The sequence below is a fragment of the Pezoporus occidentalis genome, unplaced genomic scaffold (assembly GCF_034315485.1).
Source record: "Pezoporus occidentalis ecotype Australia unplaced genomic scaffold, CSIRO_AGI_Poc_V1 ctg1, whole genome shotgun sequence".
In the NCBI taxonomy this organism is placed as follows: Eukaryota; Metazoa; Chordata; class Aves; order Psittaciformes; family Psittacidae; genus Pezoporus; species Pezoporus occidentalis.
Genome location: NW_026912778.1, coordinates 17,407,304 through 17,432,924, shown reverse-complemented (window position 1 = coordinate 17,432,924; position 25,621 = coordinate 17,407,304). Strand labels below are relative to the sequence as shown.

General features: G+C 41.4%; 1 protein-coding gene across 1 annotated transcript in view; it reads right to left on the bottom strand.

The window, feature by feature from the left end:
- The window catches only part of FRYL (FRY like transcription coactivator), a 162,387-nt gene extending 139,489 nt beyond the window's left edge, over nucleotides 1–22,898 (bottom strand). Inside the window, exons 1-2 of the mRNA XM_062606496.1 lie at nucleotides 22,772–22,898; nucleotides 9,486–9,695 (exon numbers count right to left, since the gene is read on the bottom strand). The gene's annotated coding sequence lies outside the window, so the exon portion shown is untranslated. The remainder of the gene's footprint in view (nucleotides 1–9,485; nucleotides 9,696–22,771) is intronic.
- Between the last annotated feature and the right edge of the window lie 2,723 nt (nucleotides 22,899–25,621).

Genomic DNA, 25,621 nt, shown 5'->3' with positions numbered 1-25,621 from the left:
CAAACTGCAGGACTGATCCTGCTGCTGGACACTGGCACTGGAGCTGCTGCCAAATCAGCTTCAACAGCTGAGGGATTCTGTCTCCTAAGCATCCCCACATAGGCGGTAGCAGGAGGCACAATGGCCTTGAGTTGAAGAAGGGAGAGCTAAAAGTACAAGGAGTAGTTCTTCAGAGCAATGCAATTCAAGTAGTCTCCATTGTCCCCCTCTTTAAAATTAATTGGAATTATGCCACATATCACTAGGAGAAAAGAGACCCTTATGTTTCTTGGCATCTTTTTTTCTGCTATTGGGTGAAAAATTAAGCCCTTTGTCCTCAAGTATCTGGGGCCTCTGCTGCAATAAGGGAGTGTCAAGCCCAGGGAAGGGGCTGAGCCACCATCCCTGGAGGTATTTAGAAGTCATGCACATGGTTTAGTGGTATACATGGCTGTTCTAGATTAACAGTTGGACTTAATGATCTTAAGTGTCTTTTCCAACCTAAGTGATTCTATAAGGAAAGGGTGAGAGTTCTGTCCTTTGACAGAGGGAGTGGTCCACGTTATGCAAAACTGTCTCTACCTCAATTTTTTTAAGATTCAGCTGGACAAGGTGCTGGGTCATCTAATCTGGACCCTGCTTCTGCCAAGAAAGGTTGGACCAGATGATCCTAGAGATCCCTACCAACCTGGTATTCTGTGATTCTGTTAAGATTTCTTGAGCTCAAGGGTTTAATACACAACTTTGATCCCATACTGCATACAGCATCAGTGTGCACCAAAAAAGCATCATTACTATTTTCTCCGACTTGCTAATTTAAACCTCAGTTTCAAGTGGGAGTGAATCTGCTAAGGAAACAGAGCAACTATGACAGTACCCAAAAGCACAAGTACAGGAAGTTTTTCCTTCTTGAATCTCAGAATAGAAGCCTAATCTGTAACAATCTGTTTTATCCCAATAAAACAATCTGCTCTTCCCCCCCCCCCCCCCAAAAAAAAAAAAAGCAAAGACAAGAGATATACAACAGAAAGCCAAACGAGCAGTAGAGTAAGAAACTGAACTTGCAGTCTAGGTTAAAATATAAATTACACACCTGCACTAAACTCCTGAGAGGTACCAGACAGCTGTATTATATGTTATTAGCTAATCAGCAGGACACTGCCATAATTTCATACACAAGACTAGTGGTGTATAAATAACAAGCTTTTATTTTATTATTTAATTATAACATGGTCCCATATATACCTTTTTGTTCATTAAATACAAAAGCTGAACAGACAATGTAGCGTAGACATGTACACATAGGGAGAAAACACTTTGCCGTATTGTGGAGTCATGTCACCTTTTGGCTGGCTGTACCAACCACCTGCAAGGACCTGACATATTTAAATTAACTTTGCATGTCAGAAGTCTCAGAATTTTAAAAGCTATTTAGGATAAAAGGCTATCCTTCATACAATTTAAAATCACATCACACTTTACAGTTAATTCCCACGCCACTCCGCATTATTGGTTTCCTTGGTCCTTTTCAGTGAACGTAACTTCAGAGTAAAAGCCTAAGGACAAGTAAAAGCAGGGAGAAAGCAATTTATAACTTTGTGATAAACCATATCTGTATCAGTGTAAGCAGCTGCTTTTATGTAAAACAGCGGCTACTTTAAACCTAAGCCATCTAATCTTTCTATAATTTTATGTTACTCTTGTTCTTTGAATGTAAACATGCAGATAGTTTTGGTTGTCCCCACGCTTTCCTCAAAGACAGACTAGCTTTCTGTTCCCTGAGAAATGAAATGAAAGGAACAAACCACTGTCAGCTTTTGGTAAAGTTCTGATTTCCTTTCAATCACTTCAGCTGTAATTTGCTCTGTATGGGTGGGCTGGGTTTTTCCCTGAGCAAGTTGTGGGATTTTTCTCTGGAAGGCTGGGGATTTCTGGGGTGCTTTATTTTATTTAGCATTAGTAGAAGTGAAATAGAAATAAAATACCTGGCAAAATATATCCATCAAAAGCTGAACACAAAATACAACTTATGTTCACTGACTGAATGCAGTTACTATCCATTTAATAAAAAAGCCCCCAAACTTTTACTGTTTATGCATTAGGTTATAACTGTTCTTATCTTGAAACCACATGCAAGAACAAAATGCTTTCCTGAACTCATCAGGAGTTCCTGAGAGGATCAAGGTATTGTCTGCCCAACAGCTTCTGCAATCCTCAGCCAGGATAAGGATCTGGGCTTCCTGTCGCTAACCTCTCTTGTTCCAAGCACTGACGCATCACACCAGACCTTCCAAACCTATGAATTTCTTCCACTGGCAGGTTTTCTTCAAATAAGAACTTGCATTTCAAAGCAAATCGCAGAGTAGTACATACTCTGAAATCATACCCATTCCAGGCAAGTAGGAACAACACGAGAAGACGCCATTACACAGTCCCAAAACCACCAAAGCGGGCAGATATAATTCCCCTTATGAAAGGATCAGAGTGAGTGATGACAAGCACTATGTTGATATTTCTGTGTAAAGGAACATTTAAAAGAAACCCAACATTCAGAAAACAAAGCTGTGGAACAGCTACCAGTAAGTCAGACCAGCAATGGCAACACTGCTGCAAAACTGGAACTTTAAGGAATTGGGAGCTGAAAAACCTTTACTTGAAAGCTTTTTAAGTGCTTAACAGAAATACAAAGAACAGAGTTGCCAACTGTTAATGTAGGTTTGCCTATAGAAAAGCCAGAACACAGGCAGTTAAGTGACGGCCAGGGATCAAGCAGACACATACATCTCCAGAATTACTTAAGAACAAAAATGGTTCAACATACATGTCCCTGAACAGACATTCTGGTTATTTAGTTGATGGTTATTTTCACAGCCATTGTTACTATATCTGTTAGAATTTCCTCCAACACTAAAGCACACATCTGTAGAATTTCCTCATGTTTGAATAGTCAACTTTAAAAAAAAACAAACAAACAAAAAAACCACACACACACACAAAATGACATAAATGGCATTAAAGTCAAAACGCCATGGAAAGAACCTACTGTCCAAGACATCTTTCATTCTAATCCCCAGAGTGCATACAGCACCAGTTTATCCTGCTTCCCTTATTAAGCTTGACCTTAATTTACTGCTTAAAATTCTATACAAGGTAGGTATGTTTTAAATGTTACTGACTTGGGGGAAACTATCACTATCGGGTTTTCACTGTGACTCTTCTCTATAGCTTCTATTTAAAAAAAAGCAGGCTTACTGAGTGCACAGTACACAGGACAAACTGTTCCAATGCCAATTAAAGTCTTCTGGACATCTAGATTAAATGTAGGTTCTGTCTTGATTTACACAGCATTCATCCACTATTTTAGTTCTTCCCTTGCAAAATGGACAGAAGGTTTTGGAACATGGTCACAGAAAGTTTGTACTTCGTGTCTTCATTTTATTTAGCAGAAGTAGAAACAAATACCCAACTTAGTGCAAAACCAAAACTGAGTGGGTAAATTCACAAGCCCATTCACATGCTCAAGTTTCTGCTAGTTTAAGCGTATGTCCCCTGTGTGCTGTTATACAGACCAATACTACTAAAACATGATATATAATCCAGTGTTATAGCAAAATATATTTGTAACACAAGATTTACGTTAACTGAGGAGCAATGTATTTTAAATCTCACGTAATATATAGTCCTTCTATAGCAAATTTCAGTTTGGTCTTTCTCGTAACAAAACCACAGTGCCAGAGAAGGATATGTAACTAGAGATCCAGAGTCACAGGTTAATGTTAAAATTAGTCACAGAAGAAATAATTCATATGCTTCAGTTACATCTTTGATCAGCAAACAAGGATAGCTTAAATAAAGTTGCTGAACGTCAATTATTTTCTACACAGAGATGCCAACTGTGGGACTTCAGAAAGCTACTCTTAGAGGATATAGGTAGTTAAAACTTATATAGCTGAAAATGAAATAGAATATTACTAGAAAAAAGTTAGATATCATTTGTGTTTGCCCACAGGTATGTTGGGACATAACTCTAAAACTTCTCCCTTCTCATCTCTTCTATCTCAGACAGAAACAATTTCTAAAGCATTAAAAGATTTTTCCTGTGTAAATACATAACCTTAGATTTTAAAATAGTAGTAGTCTTCCTCTTCAAATCCTAAATGCAAGACCTCCTTCAGTGTAAAGCAACAGCACTCCAATTACGGGAAATACAGGTGTCTTTCTCCCTTCTTTTTACTTAACTTGAATGTAATTTTCCCTTTATAATTTGAACATAACCAGAAGTAATAAATGCTGCTTCCAGAACTATGTAATTTGGTTCAAACAAAAAACAGACCAATATATCAGTTCTTATGATAAATGTAGCTGTACTAGGCACTCTGGGCTGAAGCCTTCAATATTCACGACCTACAGAAAGACTGGCACCTGTATTAAAGGAAAACAAATTCACTCCTGCTCAGAAGATGCCTTCCTTGTCTATTACGGAAATGTAATGATTATATTAAATTCAAGCCAGTGGAAAAGTAAGATACTTAAGGAGTTTATCAGAATGTACACAATCTGAGTATGACATACCATAGCCAGTATTTGATATGATATACTATTGTTAATTTAGAGCAAATCCTTTATGTAAATTTGTAACCCTAGAAGAGAATAAAGGTTTTTCTACATGCAGACATTCAACTGTCTCCTGTCTTAAGGGTGTGAGGAATAAAATAAAATCAATAAACAGACCACCAGATGTAAAAGAGGATGCTTCCAGTGGAGCTCCATACGGGCCTACAGGAACCCCAGTAGCGTAGTACATAAACATTTGTAAAATGTCATTCGCACTTAAAAGAAAACAGAGCTACCCTTTCAGTGCTACAGATTTTCATAAAGAACAGAACTCAAGTATTTTAAAGTGACTACATCCAAGTCACAAAGCAAATGAATACATGTGAAAATGACGGAACCTAAACCAACAAATTGTTGAGGCACCCAAGAGAAAGCTTCCATTTTTATCTTGTATGGAACATTTATGTACTTACACATACCCATGCCAGTTTGCTCACTAAAAATAGTCATCACATTGATGCTTATGAAATTGCAGAGAGGTAAACAAGACCACCATAAATCAATCCAAAACCAATACACAGCACACTAACTGTGCAGCTTTGGAAGCTGGTGAAAAGATCTTCCTTATAAAACAGCAGTCAAGGCATAGGTACTGCTCCTTCACACAAGCTCCACTGCTCAGGCATTCTGACAGTGACCAGGGAGCAAAGGAAAAGCTCAGAGAGCACCCTAATGTATTAGTTCTTTCCAAGTACCACAAATTAAGATGGACCTATTCAACAGACATCATGAATGATAACCTAAAAAATACAGATTAAGACAAAATAGTTTCAGTGTGTGTTTAACATCTCACCAGATTAAAAATGATTATTCAGAACAAATGTGAGATTAGCATGAACTGTGAAAGGAAAAAAAGGCCTTATTTGGATTTGGAACCTATCTGAAGGGGAGGTTAAGCCTGCTTCTTTTAGAAGCAACAAGATAAAAAAATGCCTTTGAAGAGCAGAAAGAGGACACTGAAATTTAAGGACACTGCTGAACATGACCACCCAGGAAGGCTTCAGTCACCAGATTAGATTAGAAAGACTGAAGACCTGCCCCCCTTCCTCACTTGCAACTTTTTAAATCGACTAATACTAAAAGACTTCCAATTGTCAGAGGAGGATTCTTTTTCCAAAGTTTCAGAGGCTGGAACTTACTTTCCCCTTAAGGAATACCCCACAAACTTCACCGATTTCCATTTTTTAATACTTAGTTTTCAAAAAACATCAATTCTTTTCAAGTTAACATGACTTAAACAGGAAGAAAAAACATTCTCCAAAGAGGATGGCACATATACACGTTTAACACACAGGTGAGCTGATATTACAGTTGCTTCAAGCCAGCAGACTATCGACAAATAGAAATACACAGAGGAGTCATTTTGTCCACACTAGGATTTTCTTTCATCACTCACACAGAAGAGCCAATGCCATATGGTTAAAGTTAAGAATATTAGCTAAATAAGCCTTATAGAGAGAGGCCCCCTTTCCTCACACAACAGTTACTCCTTCCTTGATTCCGCTGTACATTTTAGCCTGAATCCTTATATTCTTTTCAAGGTATGCCTCAAAACAAAGGATTAGCAACTTTTTTTACTGTATTGTCTCATCAGAAGTGACCCTTGGTGCACTTCATAAGCCACTTCTGAGCCAGATACTTGCTGAGGATGAGCTAAGGAGGACAGCAGAGGTGACAACTTCATGCTCAGTGGCACACTGTATGTGGAAAGTGCCCTGGCCCCAGCAAGGCAGGATGTGTTAGGCCATGCTGGGCAGAAGCACAAGGGAGGGGAACTCAGAGAGTTTCCACAGGAAAGCCCTGCAACTACATAGGAGATGGCAGAAGTAGCTACATCACTTGTACTGCATTGAAACCTCTGAAAAACTGCCTATCACTGTCTCACTGTCTTTGAAGTACTTGTTCCATATAAAGACAGTGTTTTCATTAGCTGCTAGCCAAGAGATAAGCATTTTCCAGTTCACTAAAGACTTCGATTTCCATTCCATTATATATCATGCATTAAAAATGCAATACAGGGTCTTTACTATAACTTGTGCAGTTACTCCGCTCCTTGATAAAGAAGTTGCCCTTTCTTTTAAATTAAAGCCTGACCTAGACTCAAACAGCACAAAAAAAAAAAAAATACAAAAAAAAAACCAAACACACACCAACCCCAAAACAGAATTCTGGGAAAGGGAAATCCTTCAAGACAGCTTCAACAGTTTAACCTCCCTTTGAAACACAGGGCTTTCCAACTTCACAGATTAAGCAGCTCTTCCGTGCCCCATCCATTAGCATTTTCATCTTCTTTCTTGCAGATGTCTCAGATGTTCCACATTACTTGAACAACATGAAACATCAGATGCGAGGCATTTTGCAAGTCATTTGTCACTGTGAGTAAGCGTGGTCTACAAAGCTCTTCAGCAGAAACACACCTCTACTCGGGCAACAGAAAGAGAACTGATGTTCAAATGAAGCCGGGGGGGGGGGGGGGGGGGGGGGGTCCTATTAGTAGTTGAAGCCCACTGAGCTACATGAAATGCAAAACATATCTTAATAGAAACTTTGTAATAAGAAAAAAACATCAAAACAGAAAACAAACTGAAATGTTTCCATTTATTTCACCAATATTCATCTTATAGTCTATATGGACACAATCAAACTACTGAGCAGGGTAGTGAGTACCCAAGTACTGCTTTAATACTATCTGCTTAAGGAGAGGGGAAAAAAAGGGCAAAAAAAAAAACCAAACACTTTCGCCTTTTGATGGTCCTTTATTGTCTTAATTATGCTGGAAAAAAAAAAACAACTTTAACCAACTTAAGTGCTACATGTGCAGAAACACTTGTAATGTAGAAACACATACATTAATTGTTCTCAATGTTGTTTAACGATTGCATTTACAGGCAGAAATAGGCTTTTCAGTCTAACTGATGCTCCAGTTTTTCAGAGAGGTCACGTAATCTTCACCATAAGAGCTTTTGAAGACCCGACTGGATAAGCCCTGAGCAACTGGGCCTGCTGATCAGGGAACTGATGGAGCAAATTAGTAGTGCAGAAGAATGGGAGCTGGAACATTTTTCCAGCTATGTATTATTTTTCCTTCTCATGCATATTTTTAAAGGAAAGCACCTGAGATAAGACTTACTTTGCATTCTCCAACAGGAAAATCTACCCTGACAGACAACTTGTCTTTACCTTTTCCGAGAGTGAAAAAAAGTTTATTGCCTACATGTAACTCTAGGTTTTTCATACTAAAGACAGGCAACAGACACAAAAAGATAGGGAAGGACACAGTTCTGACAGTGTTTTTTTAAAACCTACTACCAGATTGCTTTTTAAACATCTAGCAGTAACCATAGAAAGTACAATTGCTGAGTATTCCAAGAACTAGATCAGCACTAAACAGCCTTAAGAAAAAACTACACAATTCAACTTCGAACAGTCAATGCTTGTCACTGGAGCACATTTTCTACAAAAACATACAGAAATGTAGATGCATAATTATTAAAATTATTTAAAGTGAGGTAAAACTAGAGGTGTCTAAAGCATGATAAGCACCTACAGGAGAACAACTTACAGTAAAAATTATACCAATGTCCTCAAACCCTCTGCCTCCATTTTCCCGTTTCATTTAAAAGACTGGAGTTCCTACTCTAATGCTAAGAAGCATATTTGCCTTCCCTGAGCAAGACAATGAATATAACAGAACAGATATGAATGTTCAAGGTAAACATTTATCTTTTGAGAGAAAGAATATATACATCAGAACAAATTATGGTATACAATTCTAAAGACTGTCCAAAAGACAGCAAAGCAATTCAGCATGTTCTGTAAGTAGAAATGACAGCCAGTGACAGAGGCAGACAAGAGGGATATGATACACTGAAAATGATGCAGTAGCAGAACTTACAATACATTCACATTCCTCTATAAAGAATGTAGGACAACACAAGAAAACAAGAGCTATGCTAAAATATTATAGAACATATCATATGCTAATTATTGATAATTACTTAACACAATATTCTATTACCTTCTATAAAGTAATATTATATAATATGTAATTAATATAGGATATCTTGAATACAAAAGTCCACACAGAAAACACTGTAGAAACAACTGCACTTCAATATTTTCTTCCTATCTCTCTGATATTCTCTGTTCTCAAGGCCAAAGGGAAGAACAGTTTTGCTACTTGACTATAGGGAAGCAATGTACTGCATTCCTTTTGAAAGGTATGTTGGATTAGTTACGCCTATCCGTGTCCATTTCAGCTCAGAAGTGCTTTTTCCACAGTAATTGTCCTGTGCTTTACAACAACACAGATCTATTTATTACTGATAAAAATCCTTACATGAAGAGCAGTAAAGAAAAGCACATCTCTATGAGAAACTGTGACTGCCTTTACTAACTAACTGCATTACCTGGCTTCCTCCACAAGAGGACAGAGCTCAGACACCTGCCCGCACATTGTATTAGAAGAATCTATTGGCGTCAAGAAGTCTGATTTGCATTGAGCACAAAGGTTTTTGAACGAAAACTTAAGAGTATTATTGAACATACAGGAATTACAGAGAGAACTGCTAAACATACAATCTGAGGATTACTAATTGCACAAGAACCATATCTGGCTTAGGAAGTCCCCAAGCTGCAGAGGACTAGAACATGGGAGGCTGCACTGCTCGCCCTGTTCTTAACCTCTTCCTCAGACGTAAGCTTTTGGCCACGATCAGTTACTGTACTGCATTAAATCAAATAACATTTGACACCCTTCTAGTCGGATAACTGGCATTGAAGTAGCAGTTCCACATGTTTTAACAATGCAATATATGTAATAAAGAACTAAGTAATAAGGAAGTTAGATGCACAAAAATGTATTTATGACAGAATTGTGAAAAAGGTCTTACCACTTAGAAGCCATTGCTAACCACCGACGAGAGCCATTAGCATACCATACTCAGGATGGATCCATCAAGACATTTTCCCTCCCAGGTCCAACGTGTACTTAAGAGATGTGAGAGTAGACAAGGATGTAAACAGCTACGAGTCCGCTGGTATGTAGCCAAATATTGGAGAAAGGTCTCCAAACACAGTACAGACAAATTAAGTACAGAATGCTGAAAAGAAAATGAGAAAAGCCATAGTCAAACCTTAGACACTTGCTCAATGGAGATCTCAACATTTTCCAAAAGCTTTAGAAATCCGATTTTTTTCATATTTATAATTAACAAATTTTCAATGTTAAATGAGCCTTCAGAACTGCTGTTCTGCTCAGAAGCTAATGATTCTTAATGATTTTTCCCCATGAAAAAGGGAAAAATTAAAATTAAAATCTAGCTTCCCAAATAGCATTTTTATGCACATCCATTCTTTATGTAGTTTTAGTTGTACTTTAATTATGAACATGATTTATTAATCATACATACAATTGCTCTCAAATGCGAGTCATATTAGCCCTTTTATTTCTTCTCTGACTTCTGTTGATTCGCCCTCCTCTCTTACCCCCCTCCCCCCAGCTTGGTTAGGAGGGGGATGTGGTCAGAGAAGGAAGCAAACAATACTTGAGCTGTCTCCCTAACAAAGCCTTGAGAACTTCTGGAGATTCCTTCACAACAGAAGTTTGTATGCAGCTTGCATACTTGTCACAACTTGCCGGAGTGGCAGAATTTGTTCTTGTTCTTCTGTACCAGCAGCTACAGCAAAAGCACTTCAGCATTTTTAATTTTACCCTGGAGGCAGATCAAGCACTTTTAACTGCTTTTAACAACTCAAGTCTCAACGTGTAAGCAATCCACAAATCCACCACTCCTGATCAGCTAGCTGGGGGGAGAGGGGGAGAATGATTTTTAAAGTCATAACTTGAAAAACTATAGGTACATAAAGAGTCTTTATCAGTGCTCTGATGCAACACAAATGTACTAGTTTCCTTTAGGGATGTGTGAACCATTCAATCATCATCCATTCTTGTATGAACAGTTTGTTCTACTTCTTAATTAGTGTTTCCAAAAATACAAGAGACCCACATTAAGTGCAATCTAAAGGTAAAAAGCCACATCCTGAAGATTCTAAGATGTAAAAGAAAGTTTAGAAATGGGACTGGGAGACAAGCAGGAAAATTAGGTAAGCTTTTGCAAATAGGAAGCAAACTCATGTTTATATATAAATTGGGAACATACTACGTAATTCCTTGAAATAGCAAATCAAGCTTTCAAAAGACTTGACCAGTTAAAAAGGGAAGTATTTAAAGATTAAAAAAAATAACTCTGAATTTTACCTTCTAAATTGCAACTCTAATAAAAACTCAGCTGCTTTCTGTAGTTTGTGCATGTGACAGTACAGAGCATCAAATCAGCACCACTTTTTCCTCTTTAAGTCATTAGGGCAAGCAAGCACTGTTCGATGCAGCAGAAATACCTTTCATCCTCCCTACATTTATAAACTGCACTGCTCACTTTTTTCCTCTTCCCCTATTTTTAGAAGGGAGAAGTAGTAGTTTAAATCGACTCATGCAAAACCTTAGATCCACTCCAGTTTAGAAGCCAAGTGGGTCGGCTGTCTTTTTAAGTCCTCCACAATTACACTAACTGTGAACAGCACTTTAACAAAATCAAAACCATGCCATACTACTCTCCATAAAACTGAAGGAACACCCAGACAGAAACCCACCTTTGCATATGCTGATATTTTAGCTTACTTTCTCAAGCAGAGCATACATTCACAGATACACAACCCATTCTGTTTAGAGGCTTCCCTTCTGTGTTCAGAGCAAACACACACAAACATCATCTTCACCACCAGCCTCAATCTGCCCCCCTGCCTCAACACACCACCCAACAGCCCAGCTGCCTAATGGAGGAAATAAGCTGAAAGATGACTTGATTGTCCAAGCTTCCGGACAAGATACCAACATTTCAGTTCTGCTGAGAGTAGGAAGCACAGGAAACCTCATTTAAGGTATTCAAGGTTTTTAGTGGTACAAACTAAACAATAATGCACTTAAAAATGCAGCTGCTGCCCAGAACTTCATGTACAACTAGAGCTGTATTTGAATACAACCTAAGCTATCCTGCAGAATCACTCTGATCAGATTAAGGAATAAAAAGGTGTGAGCAAAGGCAGCAGTAAGGTCAAAAGTCTCCAACAGATGTGAGCAAAGCTTAGAGTAACTATAGCATGTTACTGGAAGGAAGTTCATTAGGCTTTATCTCCAAGCTGCAGCTTATAACTTGAAGTCAAAATTTAACTACACTTCATTAGATTTTAAATCAAAGGTGCCACACAGGTGGAGGTTCAGAGTTTGGGGTTCACCCCATGGAAGATTTACGAAAACCTAAGCAGCAGAGCCTGACAAAACTACATAATGAAGTCCAAAGGACAAGAGGTGAACTATCAAAAGGTTTTAAATAAATCAAGGAACACTCCTGCTACACCTAAGTTCTCATACTTAAAGAAATTCAGAACTCCTCTAACATCCTGAATTGGAAAACACAGCTAAAAAAAAAAAAAATCAGCCAACCTCCAACCTGTCCAAGTAACAGCATGTGAAACTTTTACTAGGTGAACTTCTTTTGCTGGGTGGTGTTCAAAAGAGATCTTTTTGCCTACATTATTTTCAAGTTGATGTATTATACTCAGAGTAGCAACTATAATGTTGGCTGCTATGCAAGACTGAGCTCCACCTTTTGAGCAGCAATTTGATGTTCCAATACAGCGTACTATTTGCCATTGCAAAGTGCAGGAGAAGAGGTACAGAAGACCATTTCCAAAACTTCAGGGCAGCAGATTAAAACTAATGTTGCAGGAAATCAAAGTGTCAGCACCTGCGTTTAAGAAGGCACGTACATAGCATAAAATTAGGGCCTTTTTACAGTTACTGGCCCAAAAGACTCCATGGGATGACATTTCAGAAGAAAGAGAGAAATACTAATAGTTTTAACCAACTGCCATAGGGCAAGGTAAAGCCAGGCTTCAGCCCAAGGCTCATGACAAGCCACCACACAAACAAGGATAGAAAGAACACTGTGACTGTAACCCAGGTGCATTATACAACATGTTGACCATATACAAGACTTTCCTGTTAGACCAATTAAGCAATTTTCCACTACAGCACTGGGAGATGCTACCAACAAGCTGAAAGATGTTCACAGGCTGCCTGGTTCCTCTGTTCTCCCAACCTTATCTTCAGCAATAGCCTGCACACCTAGACTGTGCCTAGCTTGCTTCCCTCCCAAATAAGTTATACTACTGCATATACCAGAAATGGCCAAAAAGAAGTTTAAGAGCACCTGAACAAAAAAAAAAACAGAAGCCATTTCTAAGCTAACTATCCCACAATGGATCTTATAATGATAAAAAGGGGGATTTTAAGCTTTACTGAAGCTTGTCACACTTACGGAACAGATGATTTTTAGTGACAATTTGATTCTTTTGTTTCTTATGAGAGTTTTTGCTATATTAATAATTTAACATACAATAATATTCACCACCACAAACTGAGAACAGTTACATGACTGATTGTTATTAAATGCTGTTAAGAGTACGGTGATCATGCAGTACTTTCCCCATTTGGCCAACTGTCTCGTTACTGAAACACAGCCTGTTTCCCACTCCATGATGCACACAACCAGTGAGGCTGGGTGGCTGCTGATCCACTACCTACAGGGAAGCTCAAAAGTTATACACAGGAGGACAGCAAGGGTCCCCAGTGCAAAAAGCAGCTCTTGAGGGTTGAGAGAAAGGGCAGTAGGGAGAACTTCATTAGACACAGATATGGCAACTGCAAGATGCATAGATGATAGGCAAGAAATTGAGGTAAGTTCAGCTTCTACATAACTGATACAGAAATCAGATAATGCTCACAAGGCATATCAAAATCATGGAATCATTCAAAAAATGAAGAAAGGAGTGTGTTCTCAGTCATGGGAAAACTCTGGAATATAGCCAAACATCTGCACCTGAGAACTACATTTGTTTATACTGGTTCAACACTTTCTCTTCATAGAAATTACTAGTTCTCTATTTATAAACTGACAAGGTTCAATTTTCAACTGAACAGACTCTCATACAGTCCCCATTAATAGTAGAGAAGGATTTACAAGATAAACTTCAGAGGAGAGCTTGGTGCTCAATATATAATATAACTTGACCATGATAACTCTTAAGTGCTATTTGCTTTCTCTTTTTCCTAGTTCACATAAAAAGGGTCTAAGCACATGAATCACAAATCATGTCCATTGGGCCAGTGCCACAAAGTCTGACCTTTAAATTTTGACTATAACTTTTTATCTTTTGGGATCTTATTTCAGACTATTAGAAAGACACCAAAACTCACACTGTGGTTTTATCAGAGCACAATGGATATAGGTTTAAGACCTTCCATATAGGCTTAAGACCTTCCAAGCCTTTCAGATTAGTCTCTTAATAAAAAAATGCCTTTACTAGTGCCACAGTCGACTTACGCATCACAGAAAGCAGTGATGCAAGACTTGCTTAGTTACACCTTCCCTTGGTGCTAATGCCCTTTGTCTCTCCGCTTTACCCTGGTACTTTATGACTGTTGATTTAGAGGAGTGCTTCCTCAGGTGTAGTAAAGAACCAGTGATTTTATTATGGGCCAAAAAAAAGTGACTTTAATTATTTTCTATTATACCAACTGGAAGCTGGGACTGGCTATCAGAGAGAGTATGTGCTGCTTTTCATAAAGCTGCAAAATAAGGGTCCAATCAGCAAGAGAAACAAGAAATTACAGCTGTTAGCACCAGTGGTTGTAAGCAATTACATATTTTAGGACTATCTCAAATGGATGTGGCTTTCACCAGGAAAAGATACAACTAAGTCTGTGCCAGCACGAGTTTTAAATATTACACGCAAGTATTTCAAAGGGAAGTAATGAATAAGCCTCCAGCTTGCCTAATATTATGTCACTAGTCATTTATCATCACTTTTTCCCCCTTTTATTTCATATGCACTGGAGAGGGAAAATGGCAGACTATAACCAACAACAACCCTCTTCTTACACAGATACACTGCTACCTGCAAGCATAAAATCAAACACTGCACCTACAGCATTCAGTTCTACTAAAAGTTCTCTCAGTCATTGCTCTAAACACCATCTTTCACTATATCTACATTTATACAGCTTCTGCAACACAAAAAGCAAGAACTTCCATGAGTGTGCAGTGTAGGCAAGAAGCCTCAAATTCTGACCTCTGTACCACCAGTACAACAGTAGGGAAAATGCAGAAACCACCAAAACAGTTCTAGAAACTAAACTCCTTTTTTGCCTTTGTATAAAATAAATAGCAAGCACAGACTAAACTAAAAACCAGCCTATAAGCATGAAACTAAGTAATTAAATATGAAGAACAGGAGATTATATCACAAACTTCAAACTGCTTTCAGTAATTTCCTACTTTCGGAAGTACCCCAAACCAAAACAAGCCTTTTTGAGTCAGTAAGCTTTTGGAGATCAACATCTAAGCAGGGTTCAAATGCTTGGAACTACTGAATGAAAAGTAACAGCCTATGTACTACTTTTTCTCCCCTAATAGAGTGTTAAAGCTAAAAATATATTCTCTTTCTTAAAAAGTACTGAAAACTAGAAAAATCACTGACCAGTTTTATTACTGCCTGTACAAAGAAAAAGTATATAGCAGTAATTTTTTTATTTAGCTATTGCATACAGTTATTAGGAACCAACATGAACTTTAGGTACATTCCGTATCAAAGTCTATATGGATTTTAAACACAAAACACACACAAAAAAACTCCCTTGAACAAAGTAGAAAGCTGCTTTCCCCACTCCCTCCCCTCAAAGCAACTTCAACAGAGGTTAAACTCAGGTCCTACATATAAAATGCTAGTAGTTCCTCAAATATGCTGACCAGAAAACATTGGAGTGTAACAGCAGATTTCTTATCTACTCCTGCTGTTGCAGAAAGACCTGATTAAATTGACAGATATAGCCTAATCCAGTGCAATGTTCTCTGGCCTTTGGAAATCTGACAGGAATACTATATAAAAGGCAGTAATGCAAATTGCTTTTGAAATACAATGATCGGAATAAGGACTTTGTTGTACCTGCAGCCCCTATCTATCCTTTTTTTTTTTTAATAGCATTTAACCTGAAGAGGTCATAAAGTCTGTATTTACACAGCTGAGACATGAACTTGCTGTTTCACTTTAACACAAGCCCAAACGAGGCCAGTCTGCATTCCCCAGCACTACAATAAGATAAACAGAAAAGTATTTGTAACACTCTTGTTGTTTCTAGGCACAAAACACTAAAAGTCCTATTGATATTCTCTCTCTCTTATGCATCCTACTCTTCTCATAACAAATGCATATTAGTTTTCAAATAGCCATCCACTAAATTTAAAATACCTTTTGACAACTTGTGTCAATTCTTAAACTGAACATCTGCATCACTAACTAGAGTCACATACAGATTTTGCCTTTCAAATACACAGTTGTTATATGCGAGAGTTCATACTCTAATGTCACCTAGTACTAGATGTGATTTTATGGAAGCATGCAATAAAAGCTATTCTATGATTTAGAGGCTAAAAAATACTTTAAAACAGATCTGTTCTTAATTTAAAAATGCAAGTCAAGAGAACAACTTGCACTAGAACACTATGCAGTTCCCTCTTCAGATATCCTCCCAGAAGATACAAGGTTGGGCTTTGAACTGGGTCAAATCAGTTGCTCACAATTTAGCACCACAAAAACACAAGAGTAATGTTTGCCTACCTGAAGGCTTTTGAATAACAGACTACAGTATCAAAGGTTGTAGGTTAATATCATGATGTACAGTAAGAGAAGTGTTACTGTTTTTTTCTCCTACTACAGCAACAGTCCAAAAGTATACAAAAGCGTTAAAAGAAATGTATATAAGGGTAGGTAAAGACTTTCAGACTACTCCCAAAGAAACTTGTTCTATTCATTTTGTGCTTATGTTTACCTAACTTTCTGTTCCCACACTTGCTACCTACCACTTCTCATCTGTACCAGCTATTCCACATTCACCTATTAATTCTGCAGGTAAGTGCATGTACATACACAAATGTATGTATCAACTCCATCTGAAGAAACATATCTAGCCCCCAGTTTTATATGAAACACCTACCATCAAGTAGCTTCAAACGGGGAGGCAGAGGTCTAAACTGAAAGAACAGAAGGAATGGGGCAGAATCGCCATGACATCTGTACATATAGGAAATAGAAAATAAGTTTTGCCTTATCCATGAAGGTGTCAGGGAGACCTACCCTACTGCTGCTACTCTTCCCAACATCAAGAGGACTCATTCCCAGCTCCTTTCCCCTTATGAGCTGAGGTGGGGTATCCAGGAGCTTCCCAAGTTACTGCAACTGCACCAGCCATCATGGGACCAGCTATTACCCATCACCGTACTCCAGGGAATGCATAAGCAGGCCAGTCAGCAGGCATAGCGCACAAGACGGTAATTCTTTTTGGACGTTTTTTGGATGATGTCTACAGATGCAGAAGCCTCACCATTTTCGCTTACAGCGATCTTTTTTTAACATGATCAGCATTCCTGGCAGATTAGATTAGTTCAATTTCAGACCATGAAAATTCTGTCAATGTCAAAATGCTCAGCTGCCACAGACACACTTCTCTCCTATTTAGCACAAGAACAGAAGTGATGTTGATAAGGACTGCTCTCACACAAGGCAGACAAAAATGCCTAGGAACACTTCAACCTATCTTTTGTGCTAGCTTCTCTCCAGAGAACCACTCTTTGTCCAGGTCTGCTGTTAACTCCAAGCCCCCTTTAGGGCATGGTGTTGACAAAAGAGGACACTTCTCCATTTTGCACAACTGGGTACCACCACTAGAGAAATGAAGTCAATCTTTATAGTATCAACTTCAAATGTTTATTTCTAAGATTTGATTTTATTGTAACAGTCTCAAGCCTCATGGTATATTCCTTCACTACTTTGTGTTTTAGTGAGTTACACCTCTTCTTTTTCCTTCTTTAACTGTCTCCCACATTGAATTACTACAGCCCTATCTTTTGGATCAAGTACAACAAACTAGTTGTATTTGTAGTTTTCACCACTCTCCCCAGCTCTTATTTTATAAACACATCCAACATTATATTCAGTAACTCCGAACAAATAAACTTAAGCCCAAGTAGTGAAAGATCAACAGCAGGAAGTCTTTTGTGAAAAGCTAAACAAGCAAGGTTGAATACTGCAGAGCAGGTCTTGCCCATATTCTCACAACAACCTTTTCTGCTCATTCTTGCCTCTAACAATAAGACCCAGGTTTTCTTTCTGCTTTTCTCCCTTGCTTATTTACACATTGCTGGGGCATCTTTGAGCTCCTTGAATACTCCCTGCACAAGTATGACTAACATCACTCCTACCATGGCCCAAACTATGGTACGCCCAAGGGCTGTTTGCAACAGCGATACTTAACCAATGCTGTATTTAAACCTATAGCTTCTCTTCCCATATTTTTCAGTTTAAGCTGCAGCTTACTGAGACAGAGCAGAGAGATCTTGAGACAACTGAGGAAAGAAAACAGGATCCTAAGGTTTACTGGCAATGTACTTCTATCAGAGCATTAAAAGACCTCCATAAAGTCCCACTGGATCCTCCTCTGGAATGCTTCATACAAATCTCATCAATGCACACTAAAAAGACTACTTCATATATAAAATAATACAAGGATGGGATTTTAGGATGATCAGATGAACAGGAAACATCTCACCCAAGCGACAGGGTCTTGTTTAACTGGTTTAGCAAAATTATACTACTAATCTCTAGAAATATACTGAAGTTAAGTGAAATAAACATAACAAAGGAAGAATTGCTATTTCAGCTGAAAAATAATATTGGCAACTGCTGCTGGCACAAACTGCTTTAATATACAACCTGAAAACTACAAATACTCCCAAGTATCAGTTATTTAATTCTGAAGCAGTCTTTCAATAGTTGGATGACTAAACACATCCAATAGTTAAGACACTGAGAACACACAAAGCTTGCTTTATCATCATCTTGTGTACCTTCAATTAAAAATCAAAGAAGAAGAGGAGAGGAAAAGGTCCAAGCCAGGAGTCTTCTCCCATTTTCTGGTAAACAGGGAGAAAGAAAATAGGTCACCACCACACTAACTCCAAAGCAACCAGCAGTACACTGAAGTGTGCACGTCAATAGTCCCAAGTCTCCTGCTACAGACTATGCTGAAAAGCCAGCTATTTTAGACTAACCCAGCTCTGAAGAAGGACAGTTCATTTACACTTGCACAGACCACCTGCCAGAGCAGCAGCTGGAATAGCAGGAAGCAAAGTATTCCTGTGCAAACTCCATGCAGATCAGCTTTCTCTGTTGTCACTAACTGCAAAAAACAGTTTACTTTGCTCGCATGGACAAGGACAAGAATACTCATGTAAAGAAACCACTAAATCCCCAAACCTTACAGTAACAATTTGCAGGCACTAGGCCATTGTATCAGACCAAATATTTAGACATTTCGAGAACCTCAAACTCAAGTTTAGAAGTTTGAAGGGTTTTTTTTTAATAATTGTTCCTCTTCTACTTTTGCATGTGAACATAATTAGGAAGAGCCAGAGATAAACAAAAAACCCTCAAAACTGAAGCCACGTCTAGAGCAGACACTGTTGTTCAACTAGCTTGAGGGGATTTATTCATTGCTAGTATCTCCCAGTGATGGTATTGGACACTTGCTATCTGAGACTGTATTCTGTTATTCTTCCTGGGAGGTGTTCATGTCAGAAGGAATTAGGGATTATAACAGAGTTGGGGGAGGGAAGGAAGGAAAGAAGGACAACACAAATCTGAGAAGACACAGCTATACGGCAGTACACAGATACTTAGAGCATTTGATGTCAAACGCTGAGGATAAGTAAGCTAAATACCAGAAAGAAGAACTGATATTTTAATCAATAAAAGGCAGAAGCAACCCTAGCTGAGTCAGTCTGTCTAACATCCTTTACTGGAGTTCATTGGGATTCGGAGCGAGACTGGGCAAGAATAACGCTGAATCCTGAAAGCTTCTATCATTGCAACACTTGTCCTCCAGCCCACAGTCATTCCTGGGGGGATTATTACAGGTACAGAAGTCATAAAGGTTCAAAGCTGTTTGGGTGCAAGCATGCAGGAGTGGTACAAAGCAGTAACCCACAGCCAGGCTGTGCACTAAGCCAGCTGCCCTCCCACCCAGAGATAAGCTGCACAGCACTTCCTACCGCTAAGCAGTGCAGGCCAGTAACTGCACTTACAGGGTCAAACACCCTGAACTATCATCCTCATTTTTCTCACGGTAACTCACACAACTCATGCCTGCCTATAGCACCTTCCCTCCCATCATTATCTGCACATGACACCCATGGCTTCTGTTATGCTAAGGCTTAGATATAGACAAAAACTCATGAAAGCTTATAGCTCTCTACACCAGAGAGGGTACATTATATACCTGTGTTCTGTATTATGCGAGTGCACTGAAGTGCACAGTTTGCCTACATGCCCCTTAAGGAACTCGGACAAAAAAAAAAAAAAAAAAACAAAAACAAAACCCAAACTGTCATTTAGTTCTTTGTGCAATAACAAAGCACCATCTCTAGAAAAGATGACCAAGCGAAAACTCCCTGAAATACAAAACTAGATATAAAATAGGAAACTCCTGACAGAACACACTTTTCCTTTAGGCATAGCCAATAGGAAGGGTAATTACAACCTTAAATTCTTAGAAAAAGGAAACAGCATGTTCTCAATTGCATCAGCAATAGCTTTCAGCATACCTATTAATTTTACCCCCCAAAATTAAAGACACTCACAGAGAAAAATCATGAGGGATACTCTTGAGGTGCTCAGGCATTGCAGGATGACACCCCAAAGTGTTAACATTATAAGAAAACCAGAACAGCTCTACTTTCTGTCTTGCAGCCCAACAACATCCTCCTCTGAGGTACTATATCATCACAACGAGAACCAGCTAACACCAGCTTTCACTCACCTAGGCCAGCCAAACTGAAACAGAATTAGTTGAGTATTTCAAGCTTACCTTAACTAACCCCACAGAAGAATTAATCAGCTTTTCTTTTGAAATGAACTTCAGCAACGGTTTTCTACATCCCAAAGCAACATACCACGGCTCTGCTCCCAGGAAACCACTTCCAGAGAGAAGTCAGCACAGGCTTTAACCAAATCCATTTTGGAATATAAATAAGGAGCCATTCACAGCAGAAATTCGCCCAGGGAAGTCTGTTCTCTACTGACAACAACTGCCATCAAGTACCACTAAGGACCTCTACAAACCAGATAAAGGAAGCTCTTGACAGAGAGAACATCGTGCTCGTCTTTAAATACTTGACTTAGTAAACCTGCAACACAGTTTTTACTGAGGGCTTTGGTTCCTTCCTGCCATAGTGTCACAAGATAAGAATCGGTGTGTGTGTGGTTTCCTAGCCCCTGCTCAACAATCTTCCACAGAGATTCTTAAGTATTCAGCTGCACACCCTCAACGTGACAGTAACAACACTATAAAGAAATATCTTCAGTAACTAAAGTTAATTTCCCTCTGTGTTCAACCCACAAATCACATTCTTCATCACAGTACTCTTTCTGCTCCATAGTGCCTGTTCCTGGCAGATGTGAGCAGCTCTTCATCTACTACCTCAATAACTCACATTGTTAATAACTCACAACCCTGCTCTTTCTGGTCTGCATGCTTACATGAAGGTGGTTTACCATCCGAGTCTACCTCATTACAAAAGGTCTGAGCCCAGGAGATGTGCACGGCACACAAGAGTAAAGAAAAACCTGCTTTACACTTTTGCATATCTCTTTCCTAATGCACATTTCAGATAGAAGGAAGTCCAGGTTACACTCTTGCTACTTGATCTATAGACTTACTACGCATTAAAACTGTATTAGCAAGCTCTTTTGAAACTCATTTGGTATGACAGCCAAAATATCTTGGTGTTTGTGGTTAGGGTTTTTATTTGTTTTCTATCCAATCCTCAGGGTGTTTTACCTGGAGCTACCCTGATCGCTTTGACCGGTGATTTCTGGTTAAGACACAAACTGAATTGTTCACTGAGCAGCTGAGTGCTGCTCAGTCAACAAAAACTATCACGTAACCAAAAGACTGGAAGTGTATTTATGCAAGCGGAGGGGGAGGACGGGGCTAACTAAGCCCCTGGAGTACTCGCCACCTTGGTGAAGTCTATGCGAGACAGTAAAACCAGATCTTCAGTTTTTACTACAAGTGCCTCCTTTAGCGAGGCGCTACTCGCTGAGCGGAGGGCGCACACACTCGGATCTCACTTTGACGTTCGTGATGCTGAAGTGTCCCCACCGGCACAGGCAGACCGCAGGGTCGCTGCCCTCCCCACCCACCCGCAGCCGGGACACGCGTTTCCCCGCCGCGCCCGCTCAGCCCCGGGCACCCCCCACCTCCCGGCGGCGGGGCGGGGCCGGGAACAAAGCCCGGCTCCGTGCCACCCTCCCCGCGCCGTCCCGCCATTCCTGGGCTGCCTGGCGTTCACCCGGCCCCGCCATCCCCCGCTGCGGTGGCTGCCTCGGCGCCCTCCAAGCGGCACAGGCCAGCGGCTGCACAGCCCCGCTGCCGCGGGGGACGACCGGAGCCAGTCGCACGGGTGCGGGCGTGGGGCGGGAAGAGCCCGGCGGCGGCCGCTTTCCGCTCGGCCCGCGGGGGCTCCGCGAGAGCCGCGCCCACCCCAGGGGCTTCAGGGGGCCGCAGACTTGGTCGGGAGGGGCGTGCTGGGCACGCACCCCGCCACCGGCCACGCTACACGGGCGGGGCAGGGGAAGAAGGAGTGAAAGAGAGGGCAGGAGGAGACGGGGCGCGGGCCGCGGAAGGCTCTGCGTGCCCGGTGAGGAGGGCCGGAGCCCCGGCCCAGCGTGAAGGCGGCTAAGAGGCACCCAGCGCACGCCAGCACCGCGACCCCTCCCTGCCCCTGTCCACGCCCCCCGGTGGCGGGCCCGGCGGCACGCTGCCCTTCCCTCCGTAAACAAAGCGGCCCGGGCCAGGGACCGAGCCAACGGCAGGGGCTGCGCGCAGTGCAAGCTTCCTCACTCCCTAGCCCTGTTCGGTCCGTTTCCCCCGGCGCGGACAGCCGCCTCCTCCCCAGCCGCCACCAGGTCCCTGGTCCCAGCTCCGCCGCCACCGCCGCCTCACCTACCCCGCCGGTGCAAGCGCTGCCTCCCAGCTCAGCCCTGGGGGCCGCCGCCTCACCGCAGCTACAGTCCCCTTCGGAGCAACCCTGGTGGGAGCTAGCAAGCGACTCCTGCCGCCAGCATCCCCCACCGGCTTTATCGCGCCGCCGCCTCTCCCCTCCGGTAACTCGACGGCCCGGCTCGCCCGTCCCGCCCCCCTCGGCTCCCCATTGGCACACACTGCTCCACCAGGAACTGACGCTCACTGGCCCAGGAGAGCGGCACTCATGCGGGACAGGCCCTCCTCTCACACCCCATTGGCTTCTGAGCGCAAAGCCCGCCCTCCAAGCCCCGCCCCCGCCTGACTCTTCTACCAATAGTGAGACCGGGAGGGGGAGCGAGCCTCTGATTGGCGGTGCCCGCCAACTTCCCGCGGCTGCGATAGGCCGAGCGGGCAGCCAGTTCCACGCCGCGGCCAGCCCGGCGTGGGAGCTCTCTGAGATGCTCGGTTCCCGCCCCTCGCAGCCTCCCCGGCAGCGTGAGGGACGAACTGCCCCCCGGGCAGCCGGCCCGCTGCCGGGGCCCCGCGCAGAACGGCGGCGGGCGCGTTCGGTGGGAAGGTGGCCTTCGAGGTCCAGAGGCAGCCTGTGACGTAAGGAAGCCTCCTCGGTACCGGTGAGAGCAGGACTGATCGCTGTCGCTAAAAGCCGTTAAGAAGGCCGGCATGGCTGAGGTAGCCGGGAATGAAGCGGCCTTCTGGGCACGCAGCAGCGTGTCTGAGGAACCTCGGGGAGGCTTCCTCGCTGACGAAGCGATGAGGCCCTGTGAGGTCTCCTCCGCATGGCTCCTTTTCGCCCGTGGGAAACGGGCAGAAAATACGCCCTTCCCCCGCAGCGAATAAGAACAAATACTTGTGCCTCGGCCAGCCGCACAACTGCCGCCTTTTTGCCCGAAATTACTCTCGTTGTTGGACCAAGGCGAGCCGCTGGGCTGCCCCGCAGAGGATCCCGGCTCGGGCGGAGACCGTGGGGAAGCTTCCACCAGCGCTACACCGCAGCTGGTGCTTCAGCCATCGGAACTTGACTTCTGAGTTCCCATGCTTCCCACAGCGCCAGTCTGTAAGGTTTGTGCTAATGCAAGTGACACGGACGGAAAGGCACAGCAGGCATTCACAGCACCATCCTCGGAAAATTCATCTTGTACTGGCCAAGATTTCGCTAATACAAGAAATCTGGTGGCTGTGATACAGGGTTAACCAATCCGCCTATCAGCTGAACGTAACAGCATATTTCTAACCAGTGCAAAGATTTTGGAGCCGATGGTAATAAACCAGAAACAGTGCCACCACTAACAATTCAGTTAGACAGTAACTGTATTTTCTGTTCAAGTGCCTCAGAACTTCCAAGCCTGAAAACAAAAAACAGGGAGGAGGGAGAGGGGAAAAAAACACTATGTCAAGCAAGTTAAAATGGTAAAATAACACTGGATCTGCAAAACGGTGTTAGAAAGAATAGTGAAGTCACAGGTTTTCCACTGTCAAATATAAGCCTGTCTTTCAAGTACTGTACTATAATAACCATATCCAACAAAACCAAAACTGAGTAAAAAGTATGTTTTTTACAAACAACAGATGTGCCAGCACAACAGTTGCCAATCTCTGTTAAGAGAAGCTCCAAGATCTGTTGCACACTTTGTACAAATAAAAGGTCCCTTCATGCTCAACTACTCAAGTCCATGTGCCCTACACCCATAAGACAGATATGTGCAGCAACTTGCAGAAACCAGTAGGAACAACTAAGCAGGAGAAGAAAAAAATTATATACTTGTAGCTGAGAAGAATATTTCAGGTTAACTCTTTCCTGTAGGTTTAAGAATTTTGAGAATGGAGTAATTGCTTATTCTCTTACAACAACTGTACCACAGTCTATATGTTGGGTAATAGAAGACCTAACAAGAAAAACAGAATTCATTGCCACTGGTGGTGTGCATAGTATCAGACGATTGAAGTAAAGTATGTCTCAAGTTACGTCTGATTTCGCAGTTATCCCGAGTTAGGAGCCCAGCCTGACCTTCCCAGGAAATGCATGTACACCAATGCAATTGAAACAAGAGTGTTTGAGCTTCTCAGCCAAAGAAAACCAGACCACTGGTATTGAACCCTGAACCTGAACTTCACAGGATGCACAATCCTTCCACTTTCGGAGCCCAGATTATCCTGACTGTTACCTGCCCGCTTTACAAAATAGCCCTAAGGATTAGTTAAGATGTAAAGCACTTTTCAAAGTATATTACAGTACCAATTATTAGTAATTATTATCAATGTGGGTGAAGTCCTCAGTAATTGAAGCTTTGAGTCTCCGCTCCACAGACACCCACTCTTGGTTCTTGCTGATGCACCATAATGCTTCAGGCAAATAACTGATTCTTTGTCTGCCACCAGTTGCGGTAGTTACAACAATGCTCTTTTTTTTGGTATGAGGCACTGTTGTTTCTTCATTAGGGGGAGAGTGATTTTTCCAAGTACAGCCCTGTTAACTCTTGGCAGCCGCTGAAGAATCAGCGGCTCTCAGCTGTTGTCTTTTATTCTGTTGACCACAGCACCAAGCAGAAAACAACAACAAAAAAATCACCATTCCAGCTATATACTTGAACACATAAACCTCCAGCACTTGGTTTAGCGACTTTCCTTACCAGAGCAGCATATATTCCAACTCTTTCACATGTCTACTTGTTTCAGTTACGTCTTCTGCAATATTGTAAAACTAAACTTCAGTGCTAAGCCACCTCTTTGTTTTGCAGTGGATCTGTATAAAGCCTGTCACTAACTTGAACAAGGGGATGGAAAAGAATTTATCAGAAATATAAGCTTTTA